This window comes from Mirounga leonina, unplaced genomic scaffold (genome assembly GCF_011800145.1).
Source record: "Mirounga leonina isolate KUSES-001 unplaced genomic scaffold, KU_Mleo_1.0 Mir_53, whole genome shotgun sequence".
NCBI lineage: Eukaryota > Metazoa > Chordata > Mammalia > Carnivora > Phocidae > Mirounga > Mirounga leonina.
Genome location: NW_023270807.1, coordinates 83,544,314 through 83,568,039, shown reverse-complemented (window position 1 = coordinate 83,568,039; position 23,726 = coordinate 83,544,314). Strand labels below are relative to the sequence as shown.

At 41.2% G+C, this 23,726-nt stretch overlaps 1 long non-coding RNA gene across 1 annotated transcript; it reads left to right on the top strand.

Annotated features, from left to right (window-relative positions):
* Positions 1-7,314: 7,314 nt before the first annotated feature.
* On the top strand, positions 7,315-22,666 carry LOC118000766. Its single transcript, XR_004676551.1, has 3 exons — positions 7,315-7,405; positions 20,749-20,913; positions 22,430-22,666. It is a non-coding gene; the product is annotated as an uncharacterized LOC118000766 (long non-coding RNA).
* Positions 22,667-23,726: the final 1,060 nt, after the last annotated feature.

Sequence of the window (23,726 nt, the reverse complement as noted above, 5' to 3'; positions counted from 1 at the left end):
GAACATTTGGAACCTTGTAATTCTAAATGGTATATTCTATACTCAGATTCATAGTGAGAAAATTTTCCTTTAGCAGAGTTTCAAAAACTATGATTCCTGAAAATATGATTCCTAAGTTCAGATCATGGCATTTTCCTCCTTCCCTCACCCCTAGCCCCTGGCAATCACTAATCTTTTTACTGCTTCCACAGTTTTGCTTTTTCCAGATGTCATCTAGTTGTAATTATACAGTATGTAGCCTTTTCAGATTGGCTTCTTTCACTTAGTAATATATATTTAAGTTTCTTCCATGTCCTTTCAAGGCTTGATAACTTTTTTTTTTTTTTTAAAGCACTGAATAGTATTCCATTGTCTGGATGTACCATCATTTATTTTTCCATTCATCTACTGAAAGACATCTTGGTTGCTTCCAGTTTTTGGCAATAATGAATCAAGCTGCTATAAACATCCATAGGCAGGTTTTTGTGTGGGCATGTTTTCAATTAATTTGAGTGAATACCAAAAAACATGATTACTGGATTGAATGGTAAGAGTATGTTAGTTTTGTAAGAAACTGCCAAAATATCTTCCCAAGTGGCTGCACCATTTTGCACTCCCACAGGCAATGAATGAGAGTTCTGGTTGCTCCACATCCTCACCAGCACTTCCTGTTCCAGACTTGGCCATTTTAATAGGTGTGGGTTGGTATCTCATTGGTTTTTAAATTTGCATTTCCCTGATGAAATACAAGGTGGAACGTGGTTTCATATGCTTATTTACTATATATTGTCTTTGGTGAAGTGTCTGTTTGGCCTTTTTGCCCAGTTGTAAATTGGGTTGTTAGTTTTCTTATTGTTGAGTTTTAAGAGTTCCTTGTATATTTTGGACAACAGTCCTTTAGAAGAGGCTTTTTATTTAAAAAATGTTTGCTTTATTATTGATCTTTTCTTCTGCGTTGTGTATTCTATTGGTTAATTATGATTGAACAACCACAACTCAACAATATCAGCTGCAATGTAAAAGCAGAGTTTGCCAAATTTAGAAATTTGCATGAGAGGGTGTAGGTGTGGCAGAAAAGTAGGGTGACACAGGGAGGATGAAACAACATAGCCTTCTAAAAAATGTCATGTTAAAATAAAATTGCCTCTCTAATGAAGCAAATGACACAGTCTTTGTGTGTGTGTATGATGTTGGAAAACCACAGTTTTCTGTACTGATTTAGACTGGGATCTTTTAAAATCTTACTAAGGTATTCCCAAGACACTTCAACAAGGGAATTTTTGCAAAGCAGTTTTTTGATCAATTTGCAAGATTAGTTTTGCCTGAGCTTAACTAGGTCATGCTTTCTATTCTCTTCTATCTCAGCAGAAACATACTTTATCAAAGGCCAGACAGACCAAATGTGGGATGTGCTTTTTAAAAAAGGTGGGTTTGGAATGTTAACAAATTAGTTTTATCATTTTAAATAGTTTCAAATTTAAATACCAAAGTGCTTGAGTGATAGGGCTCTCACTGAGATCACTAATCCATTGTGATTTATCTTTCTTCTGAACACCTGAGCATGTGAAGGTCTGTAGCATAGATTTGACAGTTGCAATTTAATGATTTATTTTGGCAACATAGTGTTGTCTTGGGCTGTCATTTAATTTTCCAAATTTTCCTCTCCACAACAGAAAGAAAAACCCTTGTGTATTAGGGCTTTCCAGAGAGACAGAACTAAGAGGTTTATGTCTATACAAACAGGACAGAGATTTATTTTAAGGAGTTGGCTCATGGAACTGTGGAGTTTGGCAAGTCCGAAATCTGAAGGGCAGGCTGGAAATTCAGGTAAGAGCTGGGGTAGTCTTGAGTCTGAAATCTGAAGGGTAAGCCAATAGCCTGGAAACGCAGATGGAATTTCTGTGCTGCAGTCTGAAAGCGAACTTCCTTCTTCCAGAAAGTTCAATCTGTTCTGGAAGCCTTCAGCAGATTGCAAGAGGCCCATTCACATTCTGCTTTATGTAAGGTCAATTAATTGTAAATGTCAATCACATCTAAAAAACACCTTCAGAGCAACATCTAAACTAGCATACTATGGGTGTTGCCTATGGTGCCCATATCCGTGGGCACCATAAGCCAACCTGCTGACACATAAAATTAACCATCACACCTTGAGAACAGGAGTTACAGATTCTACTTCTTTGTGGGTTGCCACAGTATTTATTGTCTATTGGATAAATATATCCTGGCTAAGTACACACTGGCTAAATGAATATTAGTTTGTCTTCTGAAAATTACATGTATTACTTCATAAATGAAAATGCCAGTGGTATCTGATGTAGGAAAGACGTTAGGGCTTGAAGCCGACAGCCAAGAAAGAATTCTTGAGACATCTTTGGTGCAAAAAGGTGATTTTATTAAAGCACGGGGACAGGACCCATGGGCAAAAAGAGCTGCTCAAGGGTCATGAGGAGTGGCCCATTATATACTTTCAACTTGGGAGGGGGTTAGGGATAGCGTAAGTCTCTAAGGAATTTTGGAAGCAAGGTTTCCAGGACCTTGAGGGGGCTGGCTATTCTTGGGAAAAGGTCATTTATTACTGTCTAATAAAACCTTAGTCATGAGACCCTTCAGATGAACATTGGTGGGTCATATGCTTGGGGGATGATTGCCAACATGTATCTTAGGAGGTAGAGATAAGGGAAGTTTCCAAAGGAATTTTTATATGTTAAAGTAGACTTACAGGACCGTGGGTTTGGGCTAAGATTGCCTTTTGCCCTTAGTGAAGAATTAACACCGAGGCAGTTGAGTCCCTCGAGGAACGTCACTGTGCCTATTTCAAGGACTTGTCAATGTGCTGTAGATAGTAAGGAAATATAATAATTTTTCTTCTGTGTTTGTTTCCCACATCAGTATCCAGATATAAATTTTAAAGGTTTTATTTATTTATATATTTATTTATTTATTTAATTTATTTATTTGAGAGAGGGAGAGAGAGTGTGCAAGAGCCGGGGAGAGGAGCAGAGGGAGAGGGACATGGAGCCCGACCCAGGGCTCGATCCCAGGACCCCAAGATCATGATCTGAGCCCAGATCAAGAGTCAGACGTTTAACCAACTGAACCACTTGGGCACCCCCAGATATAATTTTTAAGTATTACATGTATAGATAGGCAATACCAGTATTGATTCTTTAAAAATTAGCCTCAGATAAGTTCACTAAGAAGAAATAGCATTTTAGGAAATGGGAACAACATGCACGATTAAAGGCGTGAAAGAGACCTTGCAGGCTAGGGGCGACGGGTCTGGGAGTGCTCCCAACAGATTGTGCGGAAGGTCATGATGCTGTAGAGGCCGCTGGGAATCTAGGGGAGAGCTTTTCACTGGAATACAGGGTGGCCACTGAAGGATCTTGAGCAGGAGAGTGATATAATGACAGTGGTTTTTTAAGAACCTGCATCTGATGACAGTATATGGACCAGAGACAATGAGGCCGACCCAGTCAGTTCAGGTCCTCCGAGAAGCAGTGGCTCACACGGGGGGTTTTGGAGGAGAGTGGCTGTGAAAGATAAAGGAGCAGGGGAAGGTAGGAAGAGCCTTGGGAGCTGCACTGGCTGACAAGATGGCCACTAGCCACACGGGACTAGTGAACATTCGCAATGTGGCTAGGTTGAACTGAGATGTATAAAACACTCCCTGGAGTTCTAAAACTTACTACCCAAACAGAAAAACAAAAAATCCGCCACACATATGAGAATGTCAAGTACCTCCTTAATGACTCTGAAAATTTGACACTATGTTAAAATAATATTTTGGGATAAATAAAAGATATCATTCTTTTAAAAAAATTTTAAGATTTTATTTACTTATTTGATAGAGAGAGAGAGAGCACATAAGCAGGGGGAGCGGCAGGCAGAGGGAGAGGGAGAAGCAGGCTCCCCACTGAGCAGAGAGACTGATGCGGGGCTTGATCCCAGGACCCTGGGATCATGACCTGAGCTGAAGGCAGACGCTTAACTGACTCAGCCACTCAGGTGCCCCAAAGATATCATTCTATATATATATATATATTTATAATTGCAATTTATTCCATCTATTTCTTTTTCGTTTTGTAATGTGATTCCTTGAAAATTTGAGATTACGCATGGGGCTCATTCACTTTATATTTCTTCTGGTCAGTTCTGCTGTCACACTTGTGACAGGAGAGAGGAAGGAGGATGGGGCAGGAAGGCGGGCTGCTTGTCTAAGAAAGTTGGAGTCAGGCTGATGGGGAGTCCCTGAGCAAGGGCTGGCCTTTGGGAGTGTCCCACGTTGTGCAGGATTGGGTTGGCACCAGCACCCCTATCATACTCAGTCATTGGCTGGGCCATCCTGGGGGAAGTGTGGCCTGGGTGGGAAGGCAGTGGGGGGCCCAAAGGGGTGTCAGCTGGAGGCAGTCAGTCAACCACGCTCCCGCAGCAGATTCTTTGGAAGGAGATGTGAGTCCTGCATCTTCATGGCTCCTCATAAACCAGTCCTTGTCATGGTAATTTAGGCAGCTATATCTGCTTTATGTGCCACTGCTGTTTGGCCTGTGGCTATGACTTTTTAGCCCCATTTGTGTGGAGAGTTTCCAACACTGAGCTCTGGATGAGACCCATCCTCTGGAGCTCAAAAACTTCTAAGCTTGTTCACTTTCTAAGACTCAGTGACAGGATGGAAGTCAAGGAGACTCTGGGATAGTAGCTTAATGTATTTGCTTTTGAATGCCTCCCTCCATGACACTAAAACTTGCTGCTCTTCTAGAACCATTACTCTGCCAAAATTGAGGCTGTGACTTGCGAAGTTCTTACTTGGTCTGTGTTCTCTAAAAAAGCACCAGTAAGCTGAGAACACTGTAGACCTCCAAGGATTTCCATTCTAAGTTCTCCATTCAAGAGAAGATTATTTCTACAAAATGTATATGGCCTTTTAAATTGATAAGCCAATCTCATGTTGGGAGTTAAGATCTAATGAGAAATGGTTCTGTCCTCAAAGAGATTGCAACTGGGCTGGTGTACAAAATGCGAGGGATTTCCTGCTCCGCGGGAAGCCTGCTTCTCCCTCTGCCATTCCCCCTGCTTGTGTTCCCTCTCTCGCTGTCTCTCTCTCTGTCAAATAAATAAATAAAATCTTAAAAAACAAAAACAAAAACAAAACAAAATGCAAGGTATATAGCGTTCTCCGAGTATGGCTCTTTTTGTGAAGCTGAGTGATTGCAAAGAGGAGGGGAGAGATTTAGATGCTATGGTTTTGGATGAAGTCATCAGTCCTCTTAGGAAGGAGATACAAGAGTTGAAAAAAAAGATACTTTAAAATGTAATTGAAACTATCCTTACCTTGCCCTGAAATGTCATTCTTTCTCTGTGTTGACATTAAATCTTGAAAGAAGGGGGAAAAAGTTTATGTCACAGTTAAGAAGCCCCAGTAAGTGAATTCCCCTCCATCAAGTAAAGAATTATTCTGTAAGAATAACAATCATTAAATCATCATTAAATAATAATGAACATGGTAGGGCGCCTGGGTGGCTCAGTCGGTTAAGCGACTGCCTTTGGCTCAGGTCATGATCCTGGAGTCCCGGGATAGAGTCCTGCATCGGGCTCCCTGCTCGGCAGGGAGTCTGCTTCTCTCTCTGACCCTCCCCCCTCTCATGCTCTATCTCATTCTCTCTCTCAAATAAATAAATAAAATCTTTAAAAAAAATTAAAAAAAAATGAACATGGTAGTTTATGAATATTATTAGGTATAGAGGAGAAAAAACTCTTGTGTATATTTTCCACAAATTTTAGACCTGTCAACACTGACTTTCATCCATAAATAAGACAGTAGAGTTTAGTGAATAACAAAGGGTTTAGACTTTGAAAATCCATCAGGCTCCCTCACTTAACATCTGGCCATGTGGACTTGAGCAAGTTACTTAGCCTTTCTGAGCCTCTGTTGATCCAGCTGTACATTGGAATGTTTATGGTACTCAGCCCATATGACTGTTGTGAGAATTGATTGACATAATGCGCACAAATACTTAGCATTGTGCCTAACACATACAAAATGCTCAGGAAATAGTTGTTAATATTATCTGAAGAGACAGGAACTGCTCCAAACCATCAGCTATTCAAGAAAAGGTCATTTTTTTTTTTTAAAGATTTTATTTATTTGTTTGACAGAGACACAGCGAGAGAGGGAACACAAGCAGGGGGAGTGGGAGAGGGAGAAGCAGGCTTCCCGCGGAGCAGGGAGCCCAACGCGGGGCTCTATCCCAGGACGCTGGGATCATGACCTGAGCCCAAGACAGACGCCCAACGACTGAGCCACCCAGGCGCCCCTGTCATCTTTCTTGTCTTTCTAACTTGACTGCAAGTTTCCACCTGCCAAGGTTAGCAAAAAATCCAATGTAAATCAAATGTCAGGCTCCTGTCCTTGCCCTCTATTGCGTAAGAACCTCCAGAGCTCATGCGGTGCAGGAAGAGGTGGATAGTTCCTGGTTGTACACCAGGGGACTGCCATCACCTTACTGCATGTGAAAACACACAGCTTTGATAGAAGCTCCCTTCTGTCTGTAACCAGGCTCCTAAGAGGAGGGTGACCAACTGGCCCTTGTTTGCCCAGGATTCTCTCAGTTTTACATTGAAAATTCTGACTCCTGGGAACTCCCCAAGAGCAAACGGGGTCAGTGTGGTCACCCTTAGGCAAGAACCCAAGTCTACTCATTTTTGGCTGACTGGGAGTGGCTGACCCTAAAATGGGAATGATTGTATGGGTCCTGGAAGCCTGGGTCCTGGCACCTGCCCTGGAAACCAACAAGGTCACTATGAGTGGGCCACACCCCTCTTCCATTTATTCCCTCCCCTTTCTGATGGTCCTGTTTAATGCCTGATAGACCTGGGATCTGAAAACAACAGTTGATTTAAGAGTTGCCTTCCTGGCAGAGTACCTCTCCTGATAATTCTTGATTACGTTCTGCAGCTCCACAAAGGGCTGGTAATGTTCTCCATGTCAAGGACTCAGAGGACTGACTCCACTGTGAAATGTGGGCATGTGGGAATGGGGAGCAGTAATTCTAGAGTTGAACACAAGATAGATAACTTCTCATTAGGCGAACTTTCACCCTGTTGCACCGCTGCCACTAGCATTCTCAAAATTGGGCCTTGCCCGTATATGTCAGGCTGGCTCTTTAACCCAAATCACACCCAATACTTCCTGTGGGCTTTCGCTGCTCTTTGACTTTATAATAAAAGCTCTAGTTTCGTTTGCTGCAAACACTCTAAGTTTCTTCCAGAACGACTTCCTGTCAAAACCCAAGAAGGGAGTGGGATGGGAGGGATTATTGGCAGCCCTAGCTTGTTTCCTTGCCTCTGGCTCTTCCTTTTCTAACCCATGCTGCAGGAATGTCAGATTAAGCCTCCGTTTGGAAACATCGCGGTCACCAAGGCTGTGAGTCTGATCGCCTTTTTTTCTTTTAGGTTTATGCTTAGGTTAAATTTCGCATCTTAGCTTGGCAACTAAGGGCCTACAAACGCTTGACTTAGCCTTCTATTCAGTCTTCCTCTCTCAGAATCCTCATGATAAAACGTCCAGAAAGACAAGGCAAGTCCTGCTGGCCTGGCTTTGCTCATCCTCATCTCAGTGGCTAGACCAGCCGTATCTTTTCCTTCTCATGCAGAATGACCCATCCTTCAAAGATGAGCTAAGGCTGCCCCCTCCCTGAAGCCATCACTGACCTTTCTGTTTCGCAGGTCCCCCCTCTCCTAGAGCTGGAGAGAAGAAGCTGGGCTCCTGACCTGGAAAATGGAGTGAGTCTGGAGAGGAGGAGAAGATGTCAGATGGAGTGGAGCTAGCTCTTTGGGGACATTTCCTGGTGTAGATGGTAGGACTTGATACTTCAAATATTCAGGAAAGCTGAAAACCTCCGTTCTTTGACACGTGCATTTCAGACTCACATCAGAGGAAACTTCGTGTTGGTCCCATGTTGTCATACCCATGGATTGCTGGTCATCTGCACTGTGTGACACCAGTGCTACCTAATGACTTCAACACTTGTCATCCTTTGGCTTTTCAATATCTAACTCCTCTTTCCTGATAGCACCCCAACTACCATTTGCAGAAACTCCCATTATGTAGTCTTGGTGGCAGTTAGTTCCCAGAAGCATGTGACATAGGTTTAGCTTAATGAGTGCTTTGCAACTTCAGTCTTGACAGAAGGACCTAGAGCTGTTTGGGGTCTGTCTTTTGCAGGAGCAGTAGCGGTATGTGCTGCCCTGTCTGTCCTTTGACTGTGGTGGCCTCGCCCTCAGGCCCTCTCCTGTCTCTTCATGCTTCTCAGGGCTGGTCCTCCACTTCCCATCCTTTCTGTGATGCCAGATATTCCAATAATTTCTCTTGTTTTGCTCAAGATGTCCAGATTTGGTTTCTTTCACTTACATACAAGAATTTTGGCTTGGGTATTAAAGAGGGCATGTATTGAATGGAGCACTGGGTGTTATACACAAACAATGAATCATGGAACACTCCATCAAAAACTAATGATGTGGGCGCCTGGGTGGCTCAGTTGGTTAAGCGACTGCCTTCGGCTCAGGTCATGATCCTGGAGTCCCTGGATCGAGTCCCGCATCGGGCTCCCTGCTCGGCAGGGAGTCTGCTTCTCCCTCTGACCCTCCCCCCTCTCATGTCCTCTCTCTCATTCTCTCTCTCTCAAATAAATAAATAAATAAAATCTTTAAAAAAAAAAAACTAATGATGTAATGTATGGTGATTAACATAACAATAAAATAAAATTTATAAAAGGATTTTGGCTGATAATAAATATAATAGTAATATTAATCACCATTATTTTTATAAAGATAAGCTAACAATTACTGAGCCCATTCACAATGCCAAGCACTGTTCTTAGCCTTTATATGTCTTAACTTCCTCATCCTCATGAGGGCCATTGAGGTAGGCGCTATTGTCCTGGTTTCCAAAGGAGGACAGTTGAATGCAGAGAGCTTGCTCAAATTGGCTAATTTGAGGCAGGATTTGAATCCACCCAGTCTCTTAACCAGACTATTCAGAAATTTGTATCAGAAAGTGGAGTTTTAAGTAATAGACCTTTAAGGAAATGTGGGGAATTGGAGACAATCTCAATCTGAGATAGTGTAGAGGGAATTGAATGTCCTATTATTTTTCTGGGATGGTAATCCAGTAGCCCATAGCTTGCAATGATAAGATAGTGAATGAAATGATTGCCTGTGGACATCTGTGCTCCAGGATCCACTGAGGAGAAGGTTCTGGCAGACCATGTTGTCACCACCATAAAAACGGTATGAGAGATATGAAAAAATTGATGGGTAGTTGCTTCTGATAACATTGGATGGCTTAAAGCCAGAGAGTGATAAACTCAAATCTCTAAATTCTCAGTTTAAGCCATGGAAAGAAATTTAGGGATGACCACGATGAAAGAATTTATTATCTTGCAGCTATAAAGCTGTAATAGCCAAAATTCAGAAGCAGATTTTTGATCCTGAAAGATGCCAAATGACATCAATTCAATAAATGTTCTGCTGTGTATGTCATTTCCATGAAACTGTGGTCATCCATCAAAGAAGAGGCAGCCCTTGGACAGTGGGGTGGGGTCCATTGAGAGGACTCGCATCTGAAGAACCCAAATCCTCACCCTCTACTATATGGAGTTTCTGTTTCCCAAGGGCACAATTTCCACTTCCTGCTGTGATGAGATCGTTCTTCTCTTGTTTCAAGACTATTCTTTTGTCTGAGGGAAGAGTTCTTGAAGGAAGATACCTATTCTCTAAATTCCCTACCTGCCTTAACACTTCACTTTGCAGAGAAATAATTGGAGTTAAATCTCAACATGACTTGAGCGCAAATTACAAAATCACTCCTTTGATGAGAAGGTTTATATACCATAAGAATTCCAGGGCTTTGCTAATGTTATGGGAAAATAATCTGTAGAGTGGGGTGGGGGGGATGGGGGATGGTGCTTGACAAATCAGGGGTAATATAATTATATATCTGACTGAATTTTTAAAGATGGATGCACTTACCAGGTATTTTTGCATTCAGAGCAAGCCTGAGTAGACATATGTGGTTCCAGTAATTTGTTTGGCTCATTAACCCAAACCTGGTTTCAACTCTAGCCCACAAAATATTGGGCCTGATGAAAACATGTCTTGACATAGAATAAAAGAATGTGTTATTTTATACATGGGGAATATGGAGTGATCCCTTGGGAGCATCTTACCCAAATACATCATAAATTGTCTTAAGAATCTACTACCTTCAACAAGGTCTTCAGATATACATTGGTAAAGGAAACACCATTTCTGGAATGGGCTCTTTTCTGAAGACTGGAGATTCTGGTAGGAGACCACACAGTAGAAATGGGCTACCTAATTTCACGGTCGACTGGGGGATCCAGAGGTGGCAGAGACCACGTAACTCCACTTAACTATCAGAGACAAAATGGGCATTATTTCCATAATGGTCAGTAGGGTCAGCATCATAATATAAATGGTCTGACCCAAAGAGATTTTTTTGATATAGATTATCGATACTAGGATCTGTGAACTGAAGGATAATTACCCCTAATAATCTGTTTGCAATTTTTTTTTTTAACTTCTTATCCCTGCATGCTGGGTTTAGCTGATTCAACTGCTTTAGCCTAAAGGTAGGAATGCTTCCAACTTGGATACAACAATGATGTTAGTGAATTGGGTGCCACACTGTCCTGTGCCCTAGGACTTTCCATGCCCTAGGACTGTCCATGTCCATCAGGCCCTAAGACTATCAGGATCAAAAGGGATTACTGTGTTGTAGAATTGAGAAAGAGGCCTTGGCTATCAAAGAAAAATACAGTTCTATTCTTAATAGTGCCAGGGAAGAGCATGAATCAAACCCATGTCGTCTCTAGGAGCCTCCTCCTAATGCAACCTCCTATATACAGTACCTCCAGGGGCTTAGCTCCTCAGGTAATAAGTTGTGGGTAACTCAAGAAAGCCAAGAACTGCAACCACCTATGCTGACTGAAGCAAAGGGAACATGGAAAGTGCCAAAGACAAGGAAAGCCAAAAATCGATGGGTAGCTGCTTCTGATAACATTGACTGTGGAATATCAGCAATAACTTTGTGATTATTTACAGAAATTAGGACGAGAACCTCAATTACATTTGACTTTCTATTCTATCATGTGTACATACTTATCTTAACTGATAACTCTTCTTTCTCCTCTCTCTTTCACCTACTTTCTAGGATGAATTCTTTTTTTTTAAGTCACATGTTGCAAATGTGGGAAACATACATCATCTGGAGATCCTGGATTAAGAGCTGGGAAGCAGTAACTACTTAATTTAGACATTTTCCTTTGGGAAGTAGTGAGGATGTTCTCAGTTCTATTACATTTGTGTTAGTCAGGAAAAAATCTGTGGACCCAAACGGGGAAACTGTAATGAACACTTGTGATTTTTTCACTGTTCAATCTTTAATACTCCTTCCTGTTTGCACCCTACTCTCCATTTTGGGAAGATTCCCATCATATGTAGTCTAGCTGGAGACTACCTTCCCTTTTGGAAGCTAAAGGAATCAGGTCCTTGCCTGTCCCTGCATCTTACTACTGCATGGGACTGGCTTGACCAGGTAGGCACTCCTTCTGGAACTTTCAACCTTGAGAAAATGCTCCAAGAATCTGGAGATGGAATCAGATCATTCGTCTGAGTAGCAGTGGTGGTGGCCTGAGGCTGGGAGGATGGGGCTCCACAACCTGGACTGGGATTCCTGATGCCTCACAGGGGCCCTGTGTTCCTTGTTTTCCAGACCCAATTCTCCAGCCTTGCTGGAGCCCTCACTCTTCCCATTAAATTGTCTTTTTGCTTAAGATAGCCAGATTTAGGTTCTGCTGCTTTACCCAGAAATGCCGTTCTATAAATCCAAATGATAATTTTAGTTCTTCAGCCTACAAAAAATATTGTAGTTGAAAGTAGCTCTCTGTCAAAGTTGAAAACTTTATTTTCTGCAAAGAGGTCTTCAAGTTATCTGAATTCAGATGAATACTAATTTATATTCTTGGGATTTGTTCATGTTACCAAATTTCACTTTTTCTGTGTAAAATCTCACTCATCAGAGAATCAGAAGTGCAGAACACCACACTTCTATGTTATCACACTGTTGACAAAATTCTTTCCCAGAGGTATTTGAAAAAGAAGCAGCCAAGTATTACTCACCTTGAGTTCTAGCAGCAAGGTGTATGACTGGATCAAAACATGGTGATCTATAATCTCAAGCCTGATACTTCAATTCAGACTACTAGGCTCATGAAATAGGGAATTTCATAGTATACTTCTTATCCCAAACATACCCCTGATAACTACTGCTTTGAATTTTTAAAGAACCCATAGATATGCTTATGAATTAAATAAATGTTCTTCTACCCAAATACATGTATTAATTAGACCAGAAAGGTTGATTCCGAATTTTTATTTTTGTGGTTCCTTTCAGATATCTTTGTATCCATGAAATGTTTCTCCTCTTTCCTCCCGATTTTAAGGAGAAATGAAAATGAAAAAGACTTTTTAGCTTTATCCTGAGGCATTTTTGAGAAGGAAGCAATAGGGAGCTATGCAATATTCACAAGGATGACTCTACTTTTTGCTGAATGACTTGCTTTCTGTGCTCAGTCAGAAGCCTACAGACAAATAGTGCCTATTTTATATGTGTTTATTTGTTGTTTCTTTTCTCCCTCGTTCCTACTTCCTCCTTCTTCTTTTTAAACTTCTTACATTTCCCAGCTTGCACAGGTGAGGCCTCATGTCACTCAGTACAACACAGTGAAGCACCTCTGGGGTGCCTGGGTGGCTCAGTCGGTGAAGCATCTGCCTTCAGCTCAGGTCATGGTCCCAGGGTCCTGGGATGGAGCCCCATGTCAGGCTCCTTCCTCAGTGGGGAGCCTGCTTCTCCCTCTCTGTCTGCCTACTGCTCTGCCTACTTGTGCTCTCTCTCTCTCTGTCAAATAAATAAATAAAATTAAATTAAAAAATGAAGCCCTCTGGAGAACGAGTGCTGTGACAGTCCTCTGTCTAGTGAGAACATCAAGCCAAGGTCAGAGCTTGCGTGGGGCAATGTGCCAACATAAACAGCATCTGGCATGACCTTACTATCCCCACTGTGACCTCTTGGGATAGTCATGATCCCAAGATTTATCTATCTCAAAGGGAATTCTTAGGTGGGTAGGTGTGGGCAAGGCTGAGCCCAGAGTATTGCACACAAATATGCGGAGCAAGGGTTATATAGAGGGCAGGCACCAATGTGGGGATACCAGCCCACAGAATAAGGCCTGAAGAGTCGTCTCCAAGATAAGTACTGGTCAAGACCCTGAGACAAAGGAGAAAGAGAAAGGTGGCTGCAGAGACCACAAGAAGTGAGAACGGAGCCTCCTTATCAGACTGGACAGGTAGGGCAGACATGGGACACCAACTGAGCCACAAGGGCCCATGATCCCATTTGATCTAATATTGGAGCAGGGAGGGCATTGTCAGTATTCCTGTGGTTAGACCCCCCACACACAAATTGAGAAGTTGGAGAGGTAGAGTTCAGATACAATGGTCAGGCTTATTGTCCAGAATGGCACGCCGTCACTTCTTACCTCAAAATCTCTAATGTCCACCGGTTACCTATAGAATGAAGTCTCAATTACTTAGGTTGGTTTTGGGGCCTCATTTACCCATATCTCCCTGACATCACCCCTCTCTACTACCCTGCAAATCACTGACATCCTGGCCACCCTGTTTGCTTGCGTTGTTCCCACAGCCTGGCAAGTCTTTCTATTTCTTCTCCATCTTGAGAAAATCTTACCTGTTAGAAAAGAGCCAGCTCCAATATTGTCTCATCAATGATGCTTCGCTGGGAGTCTCCCAGTCAGAATCAATGGCTTCCCCACTGGGCTGACGCATTCCAGCCAGGGGAGGCCTGGCTTCCCAGCCTTGACCACCCTCCTCTTTTCCTTACTCATATGACTTGCCTTCTAGAGAACTGTGTCCAATTCTCTAGGACAGATCCTGACCAGGATTAGGGGAGATTTAAAGAATTCTAACTGGTCCCTTCAGCTTTGAATATCTAAGACTGATACTGACTCTGGACCCCAATTCTGTTAATTGGCTTTATGCTTGCGTCCTAACACTTATTCTCAAATTTATGGCCCAGGTTTGGTGATTGTTCTCTGTGCCTCTGAACTTGTTCTTTACCTGACTAGACTCTGCTAGATGAGAGTGTCTATAATGTGGGCACTCTCAACAGTCTCATCATAGAGCAAGCTGCTGCCCCCTCCCCATTTTGATGTCTTGCCCCTGACCCCAAGCCTAACAGGTTCACTCTTGTGAGTGGTAACAGAGATGCTAGTGCCCTCGTGGCTCTGCCTCTTCACGTGCATCTGTGATTATTCGCTGTGCTGGCTTCCCCTATTTTTGCTCTGTCCAAAGGGAAGGCCACAGTGTTACTGGGTATTGGACCCCCCTGTGGTGAGATGGCCTATCTGGATTTCTTCCTATCACTGATGGCTGTGCTTTCCAGCCTCCACGTTCTGCTTGCCCAGCTAGAATTCCCCTTCCACCTGAAGCTGAATCCATCCTTTCAGTGTGACTCTATCCTAGTAGACATGTCTACTTTCAAGTTCCAGCTGCTTCCTGTCTGCCCAGTTCAGCCGCGGTTGCTCATGTCCTGAAGGATGGAAAAACTTCTATATAGCCTCTGTTTTGTTCTAGCTTGTGTTGTGGTGATCTGTGAATGTGTTTTAATTTGTTCTTTGATAGTCAGATGCCACTCAGCTTTATATGCTGCACTGTGCACCACGTGGAGCTAGGACTCTGGAGGCATTCCGTGTGTGACATTAGGTGATTTGGGAGTCCCGTGGCAGCATCTTCCTCGACATTAGCTCTGGCTTCTGTCTCTATGTCATCCGAGTTGAGCCCCTGGCATGCTGTGATCCTTCAGGGAAGCAGGACATATTTATGGGACTCTGCAGTCTCTCTTCTCTGTAGCTCCTCAGCCATATTTATCTTCCCCAAGAATGTAGTTTGATTATGCCAGCCCCTTGGCATGTGGAAATAACTTCCTATAACACAGAGAACAAAGCTCTAAATTCTAGGGGTGACCTGCATCTCCCTTCAGAGGATGCCCCAATTTGCTTGTGCAAGTTATTTCTGACGACTCCTCCATTAGTCCCTCGTAACAGAGATGAACTGAGTAACTGGATCGTCCACTCACGCACTTCATAGTTTCCCACTTTTGTGCCTCTGTGCATATTGTTTTAGCTCCACACTCTTCACCAAGAAGATTCTACTTGTCCTTCAAGGTCCATTGCAAATGCTCTGAAGATTTTCCTTATCTCTGCAACTAGAGATGATCTCATCTCCATTAAACTTGATAATTTTCTCATTGGATTTTTTTTTTTTTTGCATTCTGTCTTGAATGTTAGTCATTTGTGTATTTTATGTATTATATTTGTATTATTTATGTGTTATTTTAGATGAAGAGTTCCTTGAAGGTAAGGGAGGTCATCAACTCTGTACTTAACTCTTATCCTTGGCACCTATGATGGACATTCAATAATTATTTACTATTTTTATTATTATAAAGCCACAAAATATGACCAGTTTCTCAGGGTAGTTTCTCTGTGGAGAGTATTGCTCTCTAGTCCAAACCTGCATACTGAATTTTAAAATAGTGATATTTTAAATTTATTCTGCATTATAAGGCTTGGGATGAGGAAAAAATTATAATAAAATTTGAAAGATTGTGGTATTTTTGTCTAAATCTTTCCATCAAATACATCACCTTGATTTATTCTGAACCTTCTCTGAGTCTGTGAGAGAGAATGACTTAGAAAATATCTGAATACTCAGAGAAAAATCTTCTTTTTCTATTGGAAATGTTTGCATCCTATTATAACTTTATAATGTTTTCCAGTGAGTTTTAAAAGTAACTTTTAAAGTAATCTTCACATGATGGTTCTTAGTTTTAGTGGAAATATTATTAAATTGGAGTAGTAACTAATCCATACTGTGCATCCTTTGGGGATAATAGTGTGCATCCTTAACTATCACATTGTAATTTGAACAAACATACCACTTTTCATATGGTGCAACAATCTCCCAATAGTGTAATTGCATTAACACCTTTTTTCCCCTTTTGTACTATTTTCATATTTTCAACCTCTCGATATGAAATAAATCACGATACATTGTTGTCACTTTTGCTTTAAACCGTGAATTGACATTTAAAGAATGTAAGAAAAGAAATTAAAAAAAGTCTACTCTTTTTTAAAGATATTTACCATTGCCAGTGCTCTTCCTTCCTAATGATAGATCCAAATTGTATCTAGTACCATTTTCCTTCAGCTGGAGGAATTGTCATTGTCATTTCCTGTAGCAGAGGTCTGCTGACAACACGTTCTATCAGCTTCTTATTTGAAGGTAGGTTATTTCACCTGCACTTCAGAAGATGTTTTTACCAGATATGGAATGCTTGATTGAGAGGGGTTTTTTTGTTGTTGTTTTTTTTTCCTTTTAGCATTTTAAAGATGTGGTTCCATTGTCTTCTGGATTCTACTTTTTCTAATGAGAAGTAAACCCTAATTATTATTGTTACCTTTATGGGATGAATCTTTTTAAACTGTGGTTGCTTTTAAAATTTTCTTTACATCTTTCGTTTTTAGAAGCTTCCTTATGATGTTGTCAGGTGTGATTTTATTTGTTTTATCCTGCTTGTGTTTCACTGAGTATCCTGGATTGGTAGGTTGCTGATTTAGATCAAATTTAGAAATGTTTTTAAAAAGATTTTATTTATTTATTTGACAGAGAGAGAGATAGCGAGAGCAGGAACACGAGCAGAGACACAAGCAGGGGGAGTGGGAGAGGGAGAAGCAGGCTTCCCACCGAGCAGAGAGCCTGATGTGGGGCTTGATCCCAGGACCCCAGGATCATGACCTGAGCTGAAGGCAGATGCTTAACCGACTGAGCCTCCCAGGCGCCCCAAATTTAGAAAATTTTTTGTCCTTATTTCTTCAAGTATAATTTTCTGCCTGACTCTTTCTCTCCTTTCCTTCTGGGACTCCTATTGCATGTGTATTAGACTGCTTGATATTATTTGACAGGCAATTCAGGTTCTGTTTATTTTTAAAAAGTCTTTTCTCAGTTCGGATGACTTCTATTGACCAATCTTCAAATTCACTAATCCTTTTTCCTGTTATGGCCAAACATCTTTTAATGCCATCCAATGAATGTTTTATTCCAAATATTGCATTTTTTAGTTCCAATATTTCCATTTAGTTCTTTTCTTTCTCAGGTTTTCTACAAATTCCGTATATCTCCTAAAATTCCCTATCTCCTCACCTCTCCTACTAATCTTTTCCTATAGGTGCTTTAAACATTTCAGTTATTTCAAAATCTCTTTCTGCTAATTCCAACATCTACACCATCTATTAGCCTGTTTCTATTGGCTAATTTTTCTCTTGATTATGAGCTACATTTAGTGATTTTTAATTGCATAGTTGGTATTGTGGTAGTGCATTATAGACAACCTGAATTCTGTTATCTTTCTCTGAAGAGTGTGTGATTTTGTTCTAACCCTAACCCTAATCCTAACCCTAAAGATCCCCTTGAGCTGGGAAATCTTGGTTTTAGCCTTTCTTAGAGTAGGTTTATTTTAGTTTTGTCATTAGTCCCAAGGAAAATCTCTTAGTCTGAGGATAAAGACTTTTTTCTTCAGGGTCTATTTAATAGCTTAATTGAAGTATAATTTCCATACCATAAAACCCATCTATTGTTAAGTGCATAATTCAATGATTTTTCATAGTAAATTATGTTACCATGTACAGTTCAGTGGCATTAAGTACATTCACATTTTTGGGCAATTATTTCCACCATCCATCTCCAGAACTCCTTTATATTTTGCAAAACTGAAATTCTATACCTGCCAAACCATAATTCCCCATTCCTCTCTCCTCCCAGGCCCAGAAAACCATCATTTTACTTTTTGTCTCTGTGTATTTGATGCTCTAGATACCTCATATAAATGGAATCATACAATATTTGTCCTTTTGTGACTCGTTTATTTCACTTAGCAAAATGTCCTCAAGGTTCATCTATGTTGTAGCACATGTCAGAATTTCCTTCCTTTTAAAGGTGAATAATTTCTATACATATATACATATATATATGACATTTTGTTTATCCATATATGTATGAATAATTCATATATATGACATTTTATTTATCCACAATCCAGTTTTAGAACATTTCCATCACTTCAAAAAGCTGCCTTGTGCCTGTTTACAGTTAATCCCCACCCCTACCCTCAGCCCTAGGCAACCACTGATCTGCTTTCTGTTTCTATAAATTTATTTTCTCTAACCATGCAATAAATAAATCGTACGGTATATAGTTCTTTGCATCTGGCTTCTTTCATTTAGCATATTTTCGAGGTTGAGAGTAAGTCCTAATGCATGTCCCTTGTGGAGTTTTAATGGAAGCCTGGGACATTTACCCAATGCCTCTAATTGGGTGGGTCATGAAGTCTAAACTCTGTGTTCCCTATGGTGAGTGGCCACTGAAACCAATGCACAGGTGTTTCAACTTTTCCAGCTATCATTCTCCTTCTGAGTTTCTTAGACTCTTATCCTGCACAAATACAGTTCAGAGGTTAACTAAGATTTTGAGGGAAGTTAATACACAGATTTGGAGGCTCCTATTACTCTGATTCCCTCCTTTTTGAGATTAGTTCTCTCAATGTCCAGCTACTGTGGTAGTCCACAAATACTCAGGCTACTAAGATCAGGGCTTTCTATTGGAGACCATTCTCCATGCCCTGGATTGGAGTGTGCCCCCCACCCCATCCAGGGAAAAACTGAATAATGAGGGTCTTACCCATTATCATTGCTTCTTTTAAGTGCTGAATAACTTCTCGATTCTGCCTCCTTTTGGACTTTCTCCAGTGACTTTGAACAGGCAATCTTTACATTTTGTCTAGAATATATAATTGTAGTTGGTAGGACAGTTAGTCTGAAATAAGATATTTCACCATTACCAGAGCCACTTTATGACAGATTTCATTAGTGTGAAAAATAAGAACTAAGAGGTTCAGAACTAATAATTAAGATATCATCACTTCAGGATTTGTGATAATTCAGGCAGAATTTTAGCCATAATTTCTTGAAGGAAATGAATATTATAAATATGATCACAAGAATAGTTCCTAAACTACCTACAGGGATAGAATCCTATATCCTTCTGGACATGGCACCTCTGAGTCATGGAGTTTAGCAAAACATCGAGACAGGACTGGGTGACCTTAAATTCTACGAGGGATGTAATGGATCACTTCCTGATGGAACTCATTTATGAAGAAACTAGTGGATCAGTGGATGTTCTTTGAATGTGGGAAGAAGAGGCTGGAGTTTAATTGAGCCTCAAAACTTAGCTGTTTTAGGTTTCCACTGCCTCTTCTTTGGTCTAATAGGACGGCCAGTTTCTCACATGTGTCATCTAGTTCATGCTTAGCTGCTCAAGCGGCAGCTACAAGCAGAGTTTCTGATTATCTCCTGCTGAACATGACCTGTTGGCCGTGGACATTTGTCACTTAGGCAGAACTTATGCCCCTGATGAGAAGGCACAGCTAAATGCTACTCTGATTATCCAGTTGAAGATCTTTTATTGTATCCTAAACAGCCATCTAATTTAGTTGTGACAGAAGAGGACCAAAAAATAGAATATTTTTGAAGGATCAAAATAATTCCAATATACAAACCCATGAATTTACTCACAAAATAAGGTCTTACTGGAAATAGATATACTGATATTTTCACAGAGGTTACTTCCTGGTATTTGGTCTATGGGTGGTTTTTATTCTCTTATTTGTACTTTTCTGGACTTTCTGTTTTCTCAAAAATAATAAAAATTACATTTGGACTCAGATTTTTACAGAATGAGGGATATGGTAGTCTGGCTGTCAGTGTCCTACTTTGAGCCAAGGCCCCCAGCCCTGCTTCAGAAAGCCATAAACCATCCCTCATGCCTAAGACCTTCCAAAAATTCAAACAGACCCAGAATTATAATTTTCCTCTGAAACCTGTCCAGCTACTCAGTTTCTTATAAATATCAAGAACCAAATATATATATCAAGAACCAGATATATAAATTTCCACTTAAATCCAACATGTGGTAGACATCTAATAAACATCTGATGAATAAATGCATGAAAGAATAAATGAATGAATGAATAACCTATTCGGTCAGAAGTTTGTCAATTACAAATTTCTGAAAGCTGAATATAAATGGGACATTAGTAATTACTATACCTGGAAGGATAAGGGCCAAGCTGTACTCAGGTATATTTTTCCTTAGCTTAGCCACCCATGATTTGGCTTCAGATTCCCTCTGGCTCCTCTACGGGTGTGCCGCCCAAATGTGACATTAGACGGCTCTGGGGTTACATTTTTCGAGCTTTTAATTCAAAGTAAAAGAAGAACTTTGCTTCACCTCCAATCTGGGAATTCCAGGTAAGTGTCTAACGGGACCACCGTGAGTCCTCGCCCACCCTTATAGCCAGCATGGGTGGGCACTGTGACGGACAGCCACAAAACTAGGAAGAATCCCTCAGAGGAAGGGAGTGGGAGGCACAAATACCAGGAGAAGTAAGGAGGGAGACAGACTGAGCAGACAAAGCCAGCACAACCTCTAGAGAGAAGCATTATTAATAATGGAAATGGCAACAGTGATAATAACTGTGATTTATCATAGGCAGGTATCGCCGAAGCCCTTCACACCGTTTATCTCGAAGCCATTCCATAACCCTGCAGGTGCTAAGGATCAGAGCCATTAAGTGACCCAACCAGAAGCAAAGTAAATGATGGACAACCAAGAGGCAAACATGGACTATCATGGAAAGGGTACCAATGCATTGAGGTATTTTAAACTTAGACCTGCCCGCTGAGAGCATGCTTGACTGTTTTTGTTTTTTCAAAAAAGGGAAGAAAGTCATCCCTGAATAAAATTTAGGACTATGTTGCTGACATACATTTTAATTCATAAATTTATGCCTTCATTGTGACTCTGGCAATGAAACAGTCTAGCTTTTCATATGACTTAATTCTTTTTTTTTTAATTTTTTTATTGTTATGTTAATCCCCATACATTACATCATTAGTTTTAGATATAGTGTTCCATGATTCATTGTTTGTGCGTAACACCCAGTGCTCCATGCAGAATGTGCCCTCCTTAATACCCATCACCAGGCTAACCCATCCTCCCACCCCCTCCCCTCTAGAACCCTCAGTTTGTTTCTCAGAGTCCATCATCTCTCATGGTTCGTCTACCCTCCGATTTCCCCCCCTTCATTCTTCCCCTCCCGCTATCTTCTTTTTTTTTTTTCTTAACATATATTGCATTATTTGTTTCAGAGGTACAGATCTGAGATTCGACAGTCTTGCACAATTCACAGCGCTTACCAGAGCACATAATCTCCCCAGTGTCTATCACCCAGCCACCCCATCCCTCCCACCCCCCACCACTCCAGCTTAATTCTTTTTAAGTTAAGGTGATTCATTAATCATATAACTGAACAACTTGGTTTTTATAGTTTTAAAAAATATAAGTAACCTAATTTTTTTTCAAGCAAATCCAGAAATTAAGAAAAATCACTAAAGCAGGCATGTGCCCTCCTTTGGGGTTTGGGAACTGTTGACAATATATGACTTTCATTTAAAAAATATATGTCTGTACAAAGCCACTCGTAGAAAGGTAGTGTACACAGTGGTTCAGAGCGTGGGGTCTGGGGCCAGACCTGGCTTGGAATCCAGACCCTTAATGCTGTCTTATCAGCTGTGTGAACTTGGAGAGATTACCAAACTGTCCAGTGTCTTGGTCTCCTCCTATATGGAATGGAGATAGGAATGGGTCCTCTGTTATAGGGCTGTTGTGTGGATTACAGGGCTTCAGTCCATCAAAGGTGTTGGAGCAATGCCTGGCTAAAGAGATGGTAGCTCTTAATTTTATTAGTGCCCTGTTGCATTTGCATAGGGGCTTTTTGCGGGCTCTTTATAGTTGTTCTGCTTCTGGGCTTTTTGTTTGTTTGTTTGAGAGAGAGAGAGTGGGGGAAGGTCAGAGGGCGAGGGAGAGAGAGAAGGTTAAGTTGGCTCCACACCCCCAGTGCGGAGCCCCGAACAGGCTTGACCCCACCACCCTGAGATCATGTCCTGAGCCAAAATCAAGAGTCAGGTGCTCAACCAACTAAGCCACCCAGGCGCCTCTGGTTTTTATCACAGATGCACATCAGAGAGGAAATAGAGTTGCCCCCTCATTACAGAGGCCGTGTTTATTCCTCGATTCACAGCAGTGTCAGGGAAATCATCTCATGGGTCTGGGCTGCTGAAGGATTGAGTGTCCATACGAATATCAACTACCTGACTCTTTTGTAATCCAGAGTTGAACTCTGCAGTTGAGACTGATGATCAGCGAGAAGGTGAAAAGTTGCCTTGCGGCAAGGACACTACCAGTCTCAGGAGTGAGGGAAAAGAGGAGCCTGAGTATTCAGGCCAGAACTCATACTGAATCCAAGAAATGAGGCGGCGACTCTGGAAGGAGGTCTCTTCCATCAAGAACCCGAAACACCAAAGTAAAATAATGTAAAAGGCACCCTTAAACTGACAACAAGTTTCAAAGCTGGAGGGTTGAATTTAAACGGCTTATTTTAAGTTAAGCATCTGAAAATATTGAAGTCTAAATCATGAAAAGTTACTCGTTAATTGCATCTGTGTTTGCTTGTCAGTTACTTATTGAGAAGATAAAGGCCGGTTCTTTCTTCAGCTTTGTCTTCCTGCGTTAGCTGAAAGTCCGCTGAGATCAGAGACTCAAGAGGAAATGGATAGAAATAATGAAGCAAGACATATTTCTTCCTGTACTCTGGCAGCTTTTCCAGGCTGCCAATTTTGAGTAATATAAAGCATACGCAGGCAGGCAGTTAACTATATTAAGACGTACCTAGCACCAGAGGGAGTGGTGGGGAAGTTGAAACTCCCGCCAGAGAGCTAGTCTCTTGTTCCACCATGTGTTTAGGTATCAAGCTTATCCTCCCCCTGGTCTTAGTTTTAATGGGTTTTGATTTCCTTGTGCTCCCAAACCTTGAGGTGGAAATATGATCATCCTGAACATACTACTTACTTTTACCTGCGAACTTGAGCTTTATTGGCTTTAAAAAAAATCATGAACAAAAAAGCCAGGAAAAGATAAATTTGCATTTTGAAAAAGAAAAAAAAAATTGAACACATCTTTTGCTTTGAAATTTTTTCCCCTTGAGATGAATATCCATGCTTCATAAATATTCACTCAAGTCTGTTTTGACAATCGGCCTATATGAAGAAGATTCTAAAACACAACCTGGAAGTTTTAAATGTCTTCTTCTTCTTCTTTTTTTAAAGATTTATTTATTTCTTAGAAAGAGAGACAGAGCATGAGCAGGAGGGGCAGAGAGAGAATCTCAAGCAGACTCCATGCTGAGCACGGAGCCCAATGTGGGGCTCAATCTCTTGACCCTGAGCTGAAACCAAGAGTCAGTGGCCTGGCTGACTGCACCACCCAGGCGCCCCATGGAAGTTTTAAATATCTTCTATGAATGAAAAGGCTTCACTGTTCTCAGAGCATCCACAAATATACCTTTGAATTTTTTCACTTTTCTTTTTCTTTAACCTGGTCTGAGCCCTACCTCTTTCCCACTCCCAAGA